At 37.9% G+C, this 15,253-nt stretch overlaps 1 long non-coding RNA gene across 1 annotated transcript; it reads right to left on the bottom strand.

The window, feature by feature from the left end:
- Window positions 1-260: 260 nt before the first annotated feature.
- Window positions 261-12,158, bottom strand: LOC146441143 (uncharacterized). The gene is made up of 3 exons (XR_014850402.1): window positions 12,039-12,158; window positions 7,769-7,808; window positions 261-482 (listed from the first exon to the last, which is right to left on the bottom strand). It is a non-coding gene; the product is annotated as an uncharacterized LOC146441143 (long non-coding RNA).
- Window positions 12,159-15,253: the final 3,095 nt, after the last annotated feature.

Raw genomic sequence — 15,253 nt, 5'->3', positions numbered from 1 at the left:
GTCACCCACACAGTAAAAAACTGTTTCCTGATATTCAGACAGAAAAGACTTTTCTTCCTGAGCAGTGGCAGGAATAACATATGATGAACTGACCATAACCCCTATTCCCTGTCTCCCTGCACTGCTGAGGAGGAGGTGGGAAGGAGGGAGGGGTAGGGGAAAGGTGTTTTTAAGATTTATTTTACTCCTCATTCTCATGCTCTGATTTTGTTAGTAATAAATTCAATTAATATCTGTAAGTTGAATCTGTGATGTTATTTAATGAGTGATCTCTCCCTGTCCACAACTTGTGAACCTTTGTTATATTTTCTCCTCCCTGTTCACTTGTGGAGGGGAATGATAGAGAGGCTTTGGTGGTTGCCTGGCATCCAGACAGCATCAATCCACCGCAGGAGTGCCTGGAGTTCCTCTCTGTTTCTCTCCAGATGCAGAAATTTGCAGTTATTCTTGTTTAGCTTCATGAGGCTTCTGTCAGCCCATTTCTGCAGTTGTATAAATCACCAAATTAGAATTCCTTGATAGCTGTAATCTACCAGATGCTGTTGAACAGCAGAGTGCATAGCTAATATCAAAAGTTTACCTCACCTTCTAATGCATTTGAAAAAATAAAGAATGGTTATAAAAAAAGTGACAAATGACATCACCATAAAAATGCTTATCATAATACTTATTCAAATCCATACAAACCAAAATTAATCCTCAAAAAGTAACTATGAATACTTGTTTCTTAAAGAGATGAAATTTAGGGCTCAGAGAACATGGTTAGGGCAAAAAGGCAATCATACTGAAACTATAAACATAGAATCTGCTAAATTTCAGCCCTACATTTATTTACCAAGACCCAATTATCCCTTCATGCTGAGAACAAGAATTATATTTATTGTACCCAGCTAATATTTACCATAAATGTAATAATAAAAATACAGGATAAAACAAAACTGAGAAGTAGGTGTTACATTTTGACAAATATTTCAGGCTAAATCCTGGTCTAGTGAAGTCAATATTAAAACTTAACGCAGACTTTAACTAAACGAGGACTTCATGTTTCATGCAGTTGCAATGGGCAAACTGGCTCTTAAATCATGCAATCTTGGTGAAAATGGTAAAGTTATAAAAGTACAATATGCAAAGTACATTTGGCAAACAAGATAAAACTTTCAATGATCATTTCACAGAAATGTAGGAGTAGATGAGGCCTTGGGAAGCCACGCAGACTGAACTTGCCCACTTCTTCAGCATCTCCTATATTTGTCTACATCTTTTTAGAGTCATGCAAAACACAAACATAGCATTCCAGCTGAGGTCTCCTCGGTGTTGAGCATACCAGAATAATTTGTTTCATTATCTCATTCATGACCTTTCTGCAAGTATTTTTCAAAACTACATCACTCTTCTGTGACACTACTATATCACTGTCTTATATTTATCTTTCTATCCAGCATAAGCTCTGGATTCCTTCTGCTGTATAACTGACAGATGGTCATTCCTTGTTTTGTTTCTGTGTATCTGAGTTCTAACTTCTTAAGTCTTGATTTTCCAGGTCTATTAATTGAGTTTATCCTGCTGATTGTGGACCATGGTTCCAATTTGTTAAGATAGTTCTGCCCTTCACAGCACTTGCCCTCTCTCTCAGCTTGCTGTTACTCATAAATTTTGTAAGCACATTCTTCTCTCCACTATCCAAGTGTTTAATTATAATATGAAATAGAAATGACCTTAGGACAGACTCTGCTGGAACCTAACTTAAAATTCCCTCCCAGTTTGAAGCAAATCACTGGTAACTCAACTTTGAAAGTAATTTTTCACTCAGTCTCTATACTCTATTCCACTGTTTGCTTGCAGTATAGAACAATGTCAAACCCATTTCTAAGGAGCAAGATCACCCACAACCCCTTTGGCCATGAAGCCAATTATTTCCTTACAGTGTAGCTCTTGATGCCTCTTTTACTCTCTTCTCCTAATGAAAGTATCCTGGAGGTTCACAGGCTGAGAACAGGAAGGCAATGCTGAACCTCTGACTCTCCTTACCCATCACTGAGGCCCTCAGCACTGCTTTTCTCCTCCAGACAGTAGCACAGTGTGCCTAGACAGTTCGGAGGAGAAACCCTGCTCTATAACCCTACACTTCTGCCTCTTCCCTATCCCATTACCCAGATCTGTGGCATGGAAGATGTCTAGAGAAGAGAGAAGGTATTGCAGATGGGGGACATTGCAAAAAAATCTACCCATAATGGTTGGGAACCAGTCTAGGAAAATTTTATTATATCCTCCAATTCTGAACATCTCCCACTCTAAATTTCCTTTAATCTGTTCTGCCTCCCTTTGGGCTAAATTTTAAAATGGAGGAGAAAAAGAAAACAACTAGATCAGTTTTTAAAATTTGTTTTTAAAATATATTTGTTCACATCAAACTGACGTTCTTTAGTCTCTAAAATTCAACATAAATTGTCCACAAATACATTAATAATGTATTGCAGAAAATGTTAATAGTTTAGTGTCAATCTCAATAGCAAGAGAAATCAAATGAGTAAATTATGCCTATTACCTATTTTTCTCCTTTTCAGATGAACACAAAACAAGGAACAAGTAGCAAAGATGAGAAAAAGTAATATCCTACAGTGTCCAGGTTTGAACAGTTACTTGTTTGTCAAGATAATAAAAGTCCTGTTTTTACTCTCCTTCTCCTTTCCTCCCTTGCTGAGCGTATGCAAAAGTTCGATGTTTAAAGGCATTCCAGAAAAAAAAGGAGGTTTTTCAGGATTGGAGCAGGTAACAAGCTGTGAGATTTCATAAAGTGGCAAAGCTAAAAGGGGTGAGATCTGCATAACAACTGCTTATATCAATGCTGACATCAGTTAACACTCTCAGAGCTACCAGTGTTATAAATAATTTAAGCCCATTGATGCAAACAATACTTTTTAAACAAATATTTTGATGTCTGAATCACTGTATTAAAGGTGATCTGCAAACAACACAATAGTAGAATTTCTTTTTAAAAAATCCCTGAAGTTACATGCTACATAATTATAAAATATATCTTTTAGGTGAATGGAATGTTTACTTTTAAAACAATACTGACCCTCTAAAGAATAACACAAATGAACAGAAAGAAGTCTATAATCTTTTCCTTCAGGGATTTCTTAGACATTGTTTTACTCAGGGATGGGTCAAAAGCATTCTGCGTACGCCTGGCGCCTATGAAAAACAGTATGTTGTGTAATTCCTAGGCTCCAAAGGATTTCTCAAAGACATACAAAGAACATGCGTCTCACCTGTATTTTCCTTTTGATGTACAGAGGGAAATATTCAAAACCCAAAATCTACCAATGCTGTTGGTATAAACTTGATGTATGGATTAAAATCCCTTGTGAATTCCCTTCAGTTAAATGACTTAAGTTTACACTTGTATGCATGTATCTGGTATGAGTTTGTGTGAAATTTTCTTTTTTAAAGCACACGTTTAAATATAACAGATGTTCACTATATTTCCCTTTATAGTGCTGGGTAAAAACTCTAAAGCTGTTCCAATATATGGTCATAATATTTTCTCTTTCTTTTGGCAGACATCAGATGCCTTCAGCTTCATTCAAACTCAAATGAGTAGCGTTGTAGTAGCAGTGAAGCTCTGATCTCATCTCCTGTCTAAAGCGTTGTAAATTAGATGTCCAGGACAGAAGTTGTGCCATCTTGTGTTACTGTTCTCTCTGCCTAGCCTTGCTCTTTGCCCCAGGAACAGATTCCCCACCATTCTGCTGGATTTAGTAATTAGGAGGTCAAGAAATTCCCTTTTGGGTCCACCGAATGGTTTATGTTATGCCCACACTCTGACAATTGCAATAGCAGATGCTACAGAGCGAGAACAGTCTCTGTTCAGGATAAATGTTGACACAAATTTTAACAGCAGAGGACAGGATCCAGGATGATGCCAGATACACATTGCTTTTGAAAATTATTGATTTTATGATACTTTTTAGAAAACTATTTGAATATTAAATCAAAGCAGACATAGCCTGTCAACTGTTGAAATGGACAAGGAGAAGATATGTCTCCTGTTTTCTCTATTACTCTACATTACCTTTCTGTTTTCTAGTAACATGTCCCTAAATCTGTGACCTTTCCCGTTGAAAGTACTTGGACACACAATAACCATAATAACTTCATTCAGCTTTTCTAATTTGAAAGATGTGATTCCAGATGTGGCCCAGTGTTCCTCTCCTAAGCACAATCTCTTGGTTTCTAGTACCTCTGTGTACCATCCTGTTAGTTTCCATCATTTGATCTTTTTTATTCTTTGGACTAACTAATGCAGTTAAGTGATATATGCAAATATCTACTATAATAATGGGGGGGGAAAACCCTAAAGCGGGAAATAAAATTAATTATTAGAGCCATCTTCCTGGCATGGTAAATGTTTCATGTTCGATCTTCAATTCTTTCTCTAAATATCTTTTTTCTGTGTTACTTTTTCTTTCTATTGTTCTACCTAAGATTGCTTATTCCTAATTCTTAACCCAATTTGAAAATTTCAGTAATGGCTATAGTTTATGACACCATTATGAAATCATAAAGCACTGTTTCTGTCTTTATTACTTTTTTTGACACTTTCCATGTGTTCTTGACAGCCATACAGTTGCATTCACTACCTCAGGGACAAACTCTGCCCCACCAGAAAACTGAATCAGAGAGTAGACTTTAGAACTTCTTTACTTCTTCCCAACCCTCACCATAACATAATCAAAGATTATTTGCTACTTCAGGTATAGTCATCCACACAGACTGTCAGTTTGCATTCATGTGACTCCAGATTTGCTAAAGATTGTGGTTTTTAGATCTTTTGCTGCCAGCACTTAACCACAGGGATGCTCAGAAACATTCTGTATCAGTGGAGTTTGAGTAGGTGGATTGCCTTTGAGTACTTTGTTATGGGCAAACAACACTAAATTTTGGCATTGACAGCCGTGATGTCTTTGGCACAGTCACAGAGACAAGAAATTAATTTCTGCAAGATCTGTCAACAATCAAAAGAGAATGATGGGTTACTACATTTAGTTCTCTGCTTATTGACTACTCCATTTCTTAGATACTTATCTAATTTTGGAAGCCAATAAGTAGTTCAGTCAACTACTTTGCATCATGGTAGTAAAAAAGAACAAACACGGTAACATGTTAGAGCTTTCAGAGGTATAAGGGACAACTGCATTTGCGTCTTATGCAAGGGGTGTTGCAACAAGATGATTACAGAGCTTGTATTTCACAAAGTCACGAAAACATAAAGTCATTAATTTTGTGGACAGTAGCAGCATTTGCAAATATACTATCTTGGCTTGAGAAAATTACATGGGATGGACAGTCCAAAATTAGTTAGCTCCCTTTTTAACCACTCCCTTTTCACCAATAAGGAGAATGTGAGAATATAAAAGTGAAAAAATATCAGTTAACTAAAAAACAGAACAGCAACAATCAATAGTATCAGATAATAGGCACTAAATACAAAGTTGCTGAATCCCGTGGACTCCAGGGAACAAGTTAAAAAAAGAAGGCAGAGAAGCCTCTCCCCCAGTATGGTGACCTCCATAGCTGACCATGGACCAGAAGACAATATGGAAGAGAAGGCCTGCTTGGCTCAACCTTCCCCCTGGGAAAAAAGCCAGGAAGTTGGAGCTTAAAAGGCAGTTCTGGTAGCAGGTGGGGTGTGCCAGGACCATCTGGGGCAGCTCTGAACCTGCAGAGTCAGTTCCTCTGCTTCTTTTGGGCTGGCTGCACCTGGTTGGTGTCGGTGCTGCAGTTCTGAGTTCCTGCTGCACTACAGGGGAAAGAAAAATGTACTCACTGGGCACCGAAACCCACAGCCCTGATGGCACTGGATCCAGAGATGGTGGTTACCTGCCTCAACCATGGCCAAAAAGGTGTTGCCAAATTTGCTCCAAAACAGTTTAGGATTGTGGAATGGAGTTTCTTGGATAACTCTGCCAGGCAACTTCCCCTGGGGAGAAACAAAAGAAGGTATCTACCTTGATTTGCCTCTGCCCCAGACAACTCTCTTGGCAGCACGGTGAGAAACAAGAACTCCTTGTGCCTGTTCCTTGTCTCTTACAGAGACCTCGGACCAACCTTCTCCTTGAACCCAGGATAAAACACTCCAGTTCTGCTTCCACTTCTCAGGTTTTAAAGTGATAATTTCAAGACGGATGGCATAGAAAAGATATGGGATACAGAATACAAAATACATTTTTGTGTTACCCAGAACACATACAAGTTCTTCTACACTGGAAAATATGCTGATCTCTAGGAACAAAGGCTGGTAATGGTCTTTCTAAGAAACCTGAGAGAAGTACAAAAATATGCCCACCTGAGAGTCTGAATGACTGAAATGTTATAGCTATTTCTTTTGAAAATAAATGATTAAGTATCACTAACTTGGACTATTACAGCAGTCTGAGAGAGACTCTAAAGAATTTGTGCACATAACATTATCTTTTAATCTCTTGAAGAGCTGAGGAGATGTGAAATACAGGAAAATAAAATGAAACCTTGCAATGATTTGTCAGTATGTGCAGGATTACAAATTTGTGTCTGCCCTATACACTTTCACAGGTTTGCAAAGATAGCACCTGAAATATGGTAGCATTGAAAATATGCTACTTTGTAGCGGCAAAATTTGATTTGTATTTTATTAATATTTTCATATTTTCTGTGATAACACTGTGAAATTTACTTCATGTACTGGTTAGCTCTTGATTTGCAAGGCATTTGGTAAATACTTTTCTATGGAAACTTTTGAAAATCAGGTAAGTCAAATGTCACAGTGAGGTAACAGGAAGAGGAACCAGACTGACTGCTACAAGGATTGGGGTCAGTGAGGTAAATGATTAATTTGTTGCTATTGTGAGAAGTTCATAACTGGGCCTCTAACCATCCTTTTCTTTGTCGTGCAGGAATCATATTCAAAGGAATTATTGACTCACATTCACATAACATTATCCTGTCAAGCTGAGCCTGACAAAAGCAAATCAACTGTAGCTGTAAGTATGCAAAATGATGAATCACAATTAAGACCAAAAAAAAAAAAAAATTACCAATTGTGGAGTCTCTTGCAAGGTTAATAGGTTGAGGATTTTCAGTACTAGGAAGTCAACTGAAGACAAGATTGTAAGGCTGTGTGCTTATTTCAAGTCCACAATTTATTAAGCCTTTGGAATCCAGATAGTCTTTTTTTCCCAAGAAGAGCTCTTGGCTTCTAACAAGTTCTCATATCAAAAGCCTTACTGATCTCCAAGTCATCAGCTTACCAGAAGTGATGGCTTATGGCAAAGATGTGGGCAACTCATCAATTAACAAGACATCATAATCACAATTAGATGGTTATTTTTCTTTTAAAAGTATTTCATACCCTTACTATTGACCTGTCATGAGGCACTGCCTGAAATCACAGCATAATGACTCGGCTCAGAACTCCTTTGATGTCTAGCAAAAGCCCAGAAATATTATTAATGAAATATTTCATCCCCAGAACTTTTAAAATCTTTTCATAATTCCCGAGTTGATAAGGTCACTGCAATATAAAGCCATTGACATCAATATGAATAAAAGTCGCCTATATAGGCGAAGTCCCACATAAAACTATCCAGTGACTTCCAGTCATTTGAATTTTATGAGACAGAACAAAGAAGACAAATTAGCTGATGCACATTTTGATTGCAAATGCAAATACAACTTCACACTGCAACAGTTGAAAGAGCACAAATATCGAGTAAGTGGTACAACTTACCAATTAAAAGTCTTCATCTCTCCCATGAGGTTTACATGAGCTAGAAAAATATAAATGTTTTAATTATTATACTGCATAATACCTCTCTCCCCAACCCTTCATGTTCACACATTTTGTTTAAAAATTGAAGAAACACAAAAAGGGTGATTTTTTTATTCAATGCTCTTTTGCTTTGATTCCTGGAGTATCACAGGGTAAAACTGACACAGATACCAATCCCTTTCTCAGCTACACTATTACTGGTCAAAGTAATGTACTTTCACTGGTCAGTCAAATTATAATGGTTTAAGTGTTGAACTACTGACAGAAGGAGTAACTCCAGTTGCCTGACTTCTAACTCAGGTAAATCTCCAATTAAATTAAGGGAAAAAATAACCCAGCTAAATTATAGAAAATCAGGCCCATAATCATGATATCAGAGAAAAGGTCAAAGTTCAGATTTTGTGCTGTGAAGTAATCTTGTATGAAGGATAAATGCTTTAATACCACAACTGGCCATAATGGGCCATAACTGCTACCTTAGCTGACCTAAGAGACAGCTACAACACCTTGGAAGGTGTCAAAGACTCGTGAAATGTCCCAGGCTCCACTATTTCGTCAGCCAGGGACAGTACAGATGTTTCCACCTAGCTCAGCATAACACAAATCCTGTGGACCAGTTGTTTTCTGGACTCCTTCCCCCCACTACTCAACAGATAGAGTCTGCAACCACCATGTTGATAAGACTCCATCACTGAGGCCAGAAAAAGAGAACCAAAGGGATGTCATCAGATCTACATAGTGGTGATATTTTTTCTACTTAATATGTTTCATCTGTCATTCTATTTCTCTCCCCCTCCCTCTCTCTTTCCCCCCCTCTACCTCACTTTTACTGTTAAATAAAAATCTGTACTATTGAGTTCGGCATATTGTCTCATTTATGCCTTAACTCAGAAAGAGGCATCTCTCTAATAATAAAAAAAATCAAACCTCAACTTTATTTTCACTCACATACAGCCTATTCCTGTGTTCTCAGCAGATACTATATTGTAAACAGTCCCTGGGCTTGTCTTCCATATGGAAAATGGAGCTACTTTAAAATTAGACCTTGAACATCAATTTTCTTCTTGAATACTTTGAGAAAATAGCATCAGAATTGAGAACCTTCAGTTATCACTGATTTGATTTACAGTTAGAAGAGTAGCTCATATACAGGGTTACAAGAGTGAATGGATTTAAGTCAGCTGGAAATGTGTGGAAAGACAGCTTCAGTACATTTGGAAAAGCTGACAAAAACTACAGCTAACAAATAAACCATGTCTGAAAACACTAAGAGAAAACCACTGTCACTTTTTTTTTAATCTTCCTTAACTATGAAGAATAAAAAGCAGACATAGCATCTGTGTGAGAGGATTGTTGTAGTCCAACTCAGATTCTATATGTAAAGTTCCAATTCCACAGAACCCACCAGGGAAAATACTCAACAAAGTTGAATATAAAATTGAGACAAAAATCCACTTCCTCTTATTCAAGGAAAGCTGTGATTATTCAGGAACCATAATATCACAGAATCACAGCATTGTTATGGTTGGGAGGGACTTCTGGAGATCATCAGTCCAACCCCTTTGCCAAGGCAGGTTTTACAGGAATGCAGCCAGGTGGGTTTTGAATGTCTCCAGAGGAGACTCCACAATCTCCCTGGGCAGCCTGTTCCAGTGCTCTGCCACCCCCAATGCAAAGAAGTTTTTCCTCGTGTTGAGATGGAACTTCTTCTGTTTCAGTTCATGCTCATCTCAATATCAGAACTTTCAATATAATTTAACAAGCCTCTATTTAAAGTGAAAAACCCCATAAATGCTAATTAAAGATTAGATATTGTAATTAGGACCATTTCTCTGGTGTTTTAATAGGTGTTGACTCAGATAAACCATCTATGTTGCTGATTTGAATATTTCAGAATTAAATAAACCGGAATAGTATGAGTTTCATTGCAATTACAAGAGTTGTTCCAAACACAACATGGCATTTGCATTTTCCTCACATTCTTAAATTAACTTGGCTAAGAGCTATCCTGTAACATAAGAATTCCACTACTCCAGTAATCTGGCATAGCTGCACTTCTTGTGACAACGCAGGACACTAGCACTTTCTTTCTGGACACCACCTGCATAAACAACACTGACAGACTACCATATTTAGGGGTTGTCAAAACATTGTGACAGCAAGGCTTACTAATACAGAACTGGCATCGTAACTAAGATGGGCTCAAGTTCTACTGAAGACACAAAATTCACTTTTTTCATTTGAACGAGCAAAGTAGAAATTAGATTCCCTGCCAGTTTTCAACTTGTTAGCCATTTAGACTGCAGTTCTGAAAAACCATTCTTCCTCTACTTAGTTCATGCAGGTTAAAAACACACTTTTAATTTAATGAAGATGAAGAAATTTACTCAGCTTAATGGTTTAAATAAGAACTGCTCTAGACAGGACATTAATTCACAGTGGAATAACTATCCTGTTTACAGTTAATCAGTATTAGAGTATCAGTCAATGAAATCAAAGCACACCCAGCATAGATACACTGGGTTTGTACCACCCCAATAAAAAGTATCATTCCTGGAAGGAATGTAATAGTAACAACAGCTTTTTTTTTTTTTTTTTTTTAACGAGAGGAACAGATGTTACAACAGAAACCTCCAGTGTAGACACCTGTTATAAAAATTAGGTGCTTCAGCTTAATCATTTAAAAACAGTGGTAAAACACATTTAGCAGTTTAAAGTCAGCTCAATATGTCTAATTGATAACAGAAATAAAATTTCATTCTTTTTCAGTGAATCACAAATTGTTGTGACAAGTTCTTGACTAAAGAACTAAGGGTAAATTAAATCCTGGTAGTTCTACTTTAATTAAGGCCAAAGAAACTTAATTTTTCCATGGACTACTTGCCATGGGTTATAAGCATCACTCCACAGTGGGTATAAGTAATTGTTGTTTATGAAGCAGTGCAGTAGCATGACAATCCTAATAAATGAGACAGGTCATTCACTAACTTCTCTTAACAGAGTTAAAAGAGATTCTGGTATCATCTATTCCCCTTATGCAAATATATTCCATGATTTGTACAGTGAATGTACTGCAGAGTTTGCTTTAGGGACAAATGGTTAATTTTGCACAACTACTCTGGAGGGATTGTCTCATTCAGTCCAAATGACTTTACTTATGTCAGAGTGTCCAATCTTTTCAAGCTGGCAACCTGTCAGAAGTGGGGTCTCCTGGGGATCAGTAGTAGGCCCAACACTGTTTGACATCTTCATAAGTGATCTAGATGATGAGATCAAGTGTACCCTGAGAAATTTTGCTGATGATACCAAACAAAGTGGGCAAGTGGACACTTCTGGCAAGAGCCAACCTGCAAGAAAACTTGAATAGACTGAAAAGTGAGCTAACAAGGACCTCATGAACTTCAAAGTCAAGATAATACTTTTTCCTTAAAAACTTCCACAAGGAATGCTTGTTGGTCATCATACTGCAGTAGGGCCTTCTACAAGCTGTGTGTACTAGGAAAAGTCTATATAAACAGAATTTTAAAACTGCCTCCCAAAAAGCTTTTAGCTCTCCACCTTCTCACTGGCAGAATGAAGAGGCCAACAGCTACCCATCCTAATCCTTAGGAGACAGACTTGGGAGAAAGATGGCAAAGACTGAGCCACAGCTGCCCAAACAGGCTGTGCAGATCAGGGCATCCCTTTACAATCACTGTCACATCATAGAACTACCGTTTCGTCACCACTGTTTATCACAATTCATTTTCACATTGCCTACAATCAATGGTACTGTAAATGAAGGAATATTGAGATAAGGCTAGAGCCTTCTGCTTCAAGTTTTTTCAGACAAACACATATTTTTTTTACTTTTTTTACATTTTTTTTTCAAATAGAAGTAAATAATGTATTAGATAACAAGCTATCTTTCTGTCTCTTCCCTCTATAACACGTGTCATTTAGAGCAGCTAATATGGAAGACATAACTTTTCCAAACTGACGCTCCACTTGTAGTCCCACATCAGAGCACTGCAATGAAAGGGGCAAATGTCCTGCAAAATCTGCAAATGGACCTGTCCTGCCTAGGAACTGTCAAGCCCACTGTCATAGTTACAGAGATAGGAGGTGGAGTTTAGCATTAAGAGTGACCCAAACTGTATCTTCCATATCTTCTCAATGTACACCTGTGTAAGGTTGTTTACTGTCTCTTTAAGACCTGCAGCTGGGAAGAGGAGCCTCTGTGTTTTACCTGGTTCATGGAAGGGGGGTGCCGAGTCCCTTTAAAAATGGGGAACAGACACATGGAGCTCTCTCTTTTGTTGTCTTCAGTCTCTCAAGACCTTCAGAAGGCAGGGAGATCCCATGGGCTGCTAGCCACAGCCTCTGGGGAATCAACAAAAAAAGAGACAGACAGTGACTAAGACACTGACACACCAGAGGCACTGCCAGAGAACTTATTTCAATGTGTGTCACAAAAGCCCACTCGACATTCTAGTTACTCATGAGGATACTCAAGCCACACTGCAATACCTCCAACAAACATTTTCTACTGATATACCCACTTTGACCTACAGAGAGATTTGGTGAGTGTCTTGGCAGAGTTTAGATACAGAATTTTCCAGACACCCACAAAACTCTCTATGTATTTCAAACCCTACACTTTCACAAATTTCATTTCTTGTAGACACCTTAAGTTCTGCTGACACGTGCACCCAAAACTTGTCAAAGCCAGACATGTGGAGCTAAGGCCTGCTGCCATCCAAGTACTCCTATACAAATAATGGGAATTTTATAACTCTGAAAATAAGGGTTTATAACGAATGGAAAATGCGGAACAATAGTCATGTTGCAATAGAACCCCTAAAGCAATTTTTTTCTATTTATGTTTTTATAGGCAAAACTCCATCAGTAACTCCTTATCACTTCTACTAGTGATATTTCAACCTTATAGTCAAGGATCTCACCTCATTTTAATGTTGGACCACAAGTATGGCACGCTGTCTAAGAATTATGAAATTACTACAGAAATTTTAGCTCTTTCGGTGAATAGACTTAGAGTTGAAAACATGTGAGAGCTTCTAGTTTTAAAATTGTGTTCCAGCACTTTTAATACACAATTCTTCATATTGTTTTTTACTTCTCTATTAACTTTTCATAACCAGAAGCATGGTGACAAACTAAATATTTTCTGTCAGTGACTTATATTATCAGCTGTTAAAAAGAGTTACCTTTCCAATGCTTTAGTGTGAACTAAAGGTCAAAGGAAAATGTTGCACAGGTCAACAATACTCAGTGCTGAGCACCTGCCAGCTATTCCTTTGCTTTCCATTTGACATTAAAATCAAGTGTAACTGTTTATATCTTTGTTATAGACAGCTCCAGAATATTCATCATCATAGTATGTATAGCAACTACATATAGATAGACATTAATTACTGCCACAGAAATAGCATTTCAGCATAGAAAAAGGATATAATTCACTTTGCAAATGTTATTTTTATTCTCTGAAGCTAACTGATTCCATCTTACTAGGTTTTTATATGGGCATTTGCAGATTCCCTTGGTCTACTGCAAAGTGCATAATCCAGATATCAAGTAGATGCACCAAGGCAATGCAGCAAAGTAAGTAACAGATGCAGGTTTTATCACAAGTGGTACATTTATTGTTATTCAAATAGAACCATGTGAATGCTAAATTTCTCATTTTAACTTTCCAGTTTGATTATTAACCATTTAGGCCCCCAAAATATAAAGTACACGCACAGTAAATTTTGACACCCACCCACTAATCTATGCCAAATTATTTTTATTAAATGTCATACTTCTAAAATCAATTATTTTTGGAGGCCTAATTTAGAACACTTGGTTTTGACAGAAAACTTTCCTAATTTTGGTTGCTAAAAAAAGCTTAAAAATGCAAATCCAAAGTACTGGAAGACAAGAACACCGACTAGATCAACTAGAAATGTGTATCTTTCTCAACTGTCCAATTTTTAAGCCATATAATGGTTACTTGTGACCAAAACTATTACTTTGTAATGCTTGAGATGACAATATTATAAAATATGTGATACTGGATTGGTAGTAAGATATCGAGATTTGCTTCTAATGCCCAGTCACATGCAAGGATCACAGTGACAGAACTCTCTGGATGACAAGAAGTCGGTATCCAGCAGTAAATGCATGTGACATCCCTCAGGATATTTACTGCAGATCCCAGAGTAGGACAGAAGTTACCAAACTAACTGTAAGCAGCTTGGCTTGGAACTAGAGGCAATTTAGCTTCAGCAACAAATAACTATTTAGATGTGTGGAAACCATATGTATGCAGAAATGCTTACTGGGGCTGTCAGAGCCATGACTGATGGAAGGCAGAGACCCCACTCCTACAAGCTCATGTACAGACTTGCCAAGTAGTGGGAAATACCATAGAGCTGTCAGTATTGCCAAATAACTAAACTTTACCCTTGAGTTTTATAGGGTTCAGCCTCCTTTGAACAGTCTCCTTTGAACTGCAAATCATAGTCCTTAACTTCACTATTTCTCTCTTCCAAGTGCAGCAGTAATTATTTAAAGTTCTGCATCCACTTGGTTAGATCATTTCTCCTCCTGCAAACATCATTATTTGAGCTAACTCAGCCATCTCTACACATCTGTCTAATGATGTAGAACAAAACTAAATTGGATCCAAGATTCAAGGATCATTCAACAGAAGGGTCTTAGACACAGTCTTTAAAACTGTTACAAGTTTCCATAAAAGACGTAGAAAAGTAATTAAAACTTGACAGAAAAGATTCCACTGTGACTAAGTGAAAGAAAAGGGGAAAGAAAAAGCAAACCTCTCAAAATCTTGCTGCCACAATTAACCATTACTTCCTTTGATCAAAACTGAAAAACGACCTCATTAATAAGAAAGTGTAAGCATGTCAGACCTGTTTTCAAAGCAATAAACAGAAGGTTTGTGAGGCTATACAACAGCATGTGTGAGTTATAGAGGTAAGAGGTGGAGTTTAGCGTTAGGAGTGACTCAAAATCATGTATTCGATATCTTCTCTACATCAACACGAGCAAGTTAGTTGAGTGTCTCTTTAGGGCTCGGAATCAGAGCAGAACCTCTGTGTTTTACCGCAGCTCACGGCAGGGCAGGCATGCTGGATCTCTTTAGAAGTAGCGAACGGACAGGCCAATACCTTCACTGCTGCCGCCTGCCACATGTAGGGGAAGGCGCAGCCCACTCTTTTTCTCCAGTGCGCTGTGGAGAAGAAAGCCTGTTGAGCTGCTACACGGGAGCTGTGCCAGTGCCCGGGCAGCACTGAGTCCTTTTGGACAAAACCAGTTTTTCCCAGGTTTTGTTTTTCCGCTGCTCCCCACTGTTTCGTTTGTTTGGGGAGGAGAGTGTTTGTTTTCTTGGAAGCAGGTTGTTGCCGTGTTGCTTCCTTTGTTCTCGCTCTCAGCCCATGGCAC

Source organism: Lichenostomus cassidix, chromosome 2 (genome assembly GCF_008360975.1).
Source record: "Lichenostomus cassidix isolate B80296 chromosome 2, HeHo_3.0, whole genome shotgun sequence".
Classification (NCBI taxonomy): Eukaryota; Metazoa; Chordata; class Aves; order Passeriformes; family Meliphagidae; genus Lichenostomus; species Lichenostomus cassidix.
The sequence above is the reverse complement of the archived record's forward strand: the minus strand, read 5'-3'. Positions and strand labels throughout refer to the sequence as shown.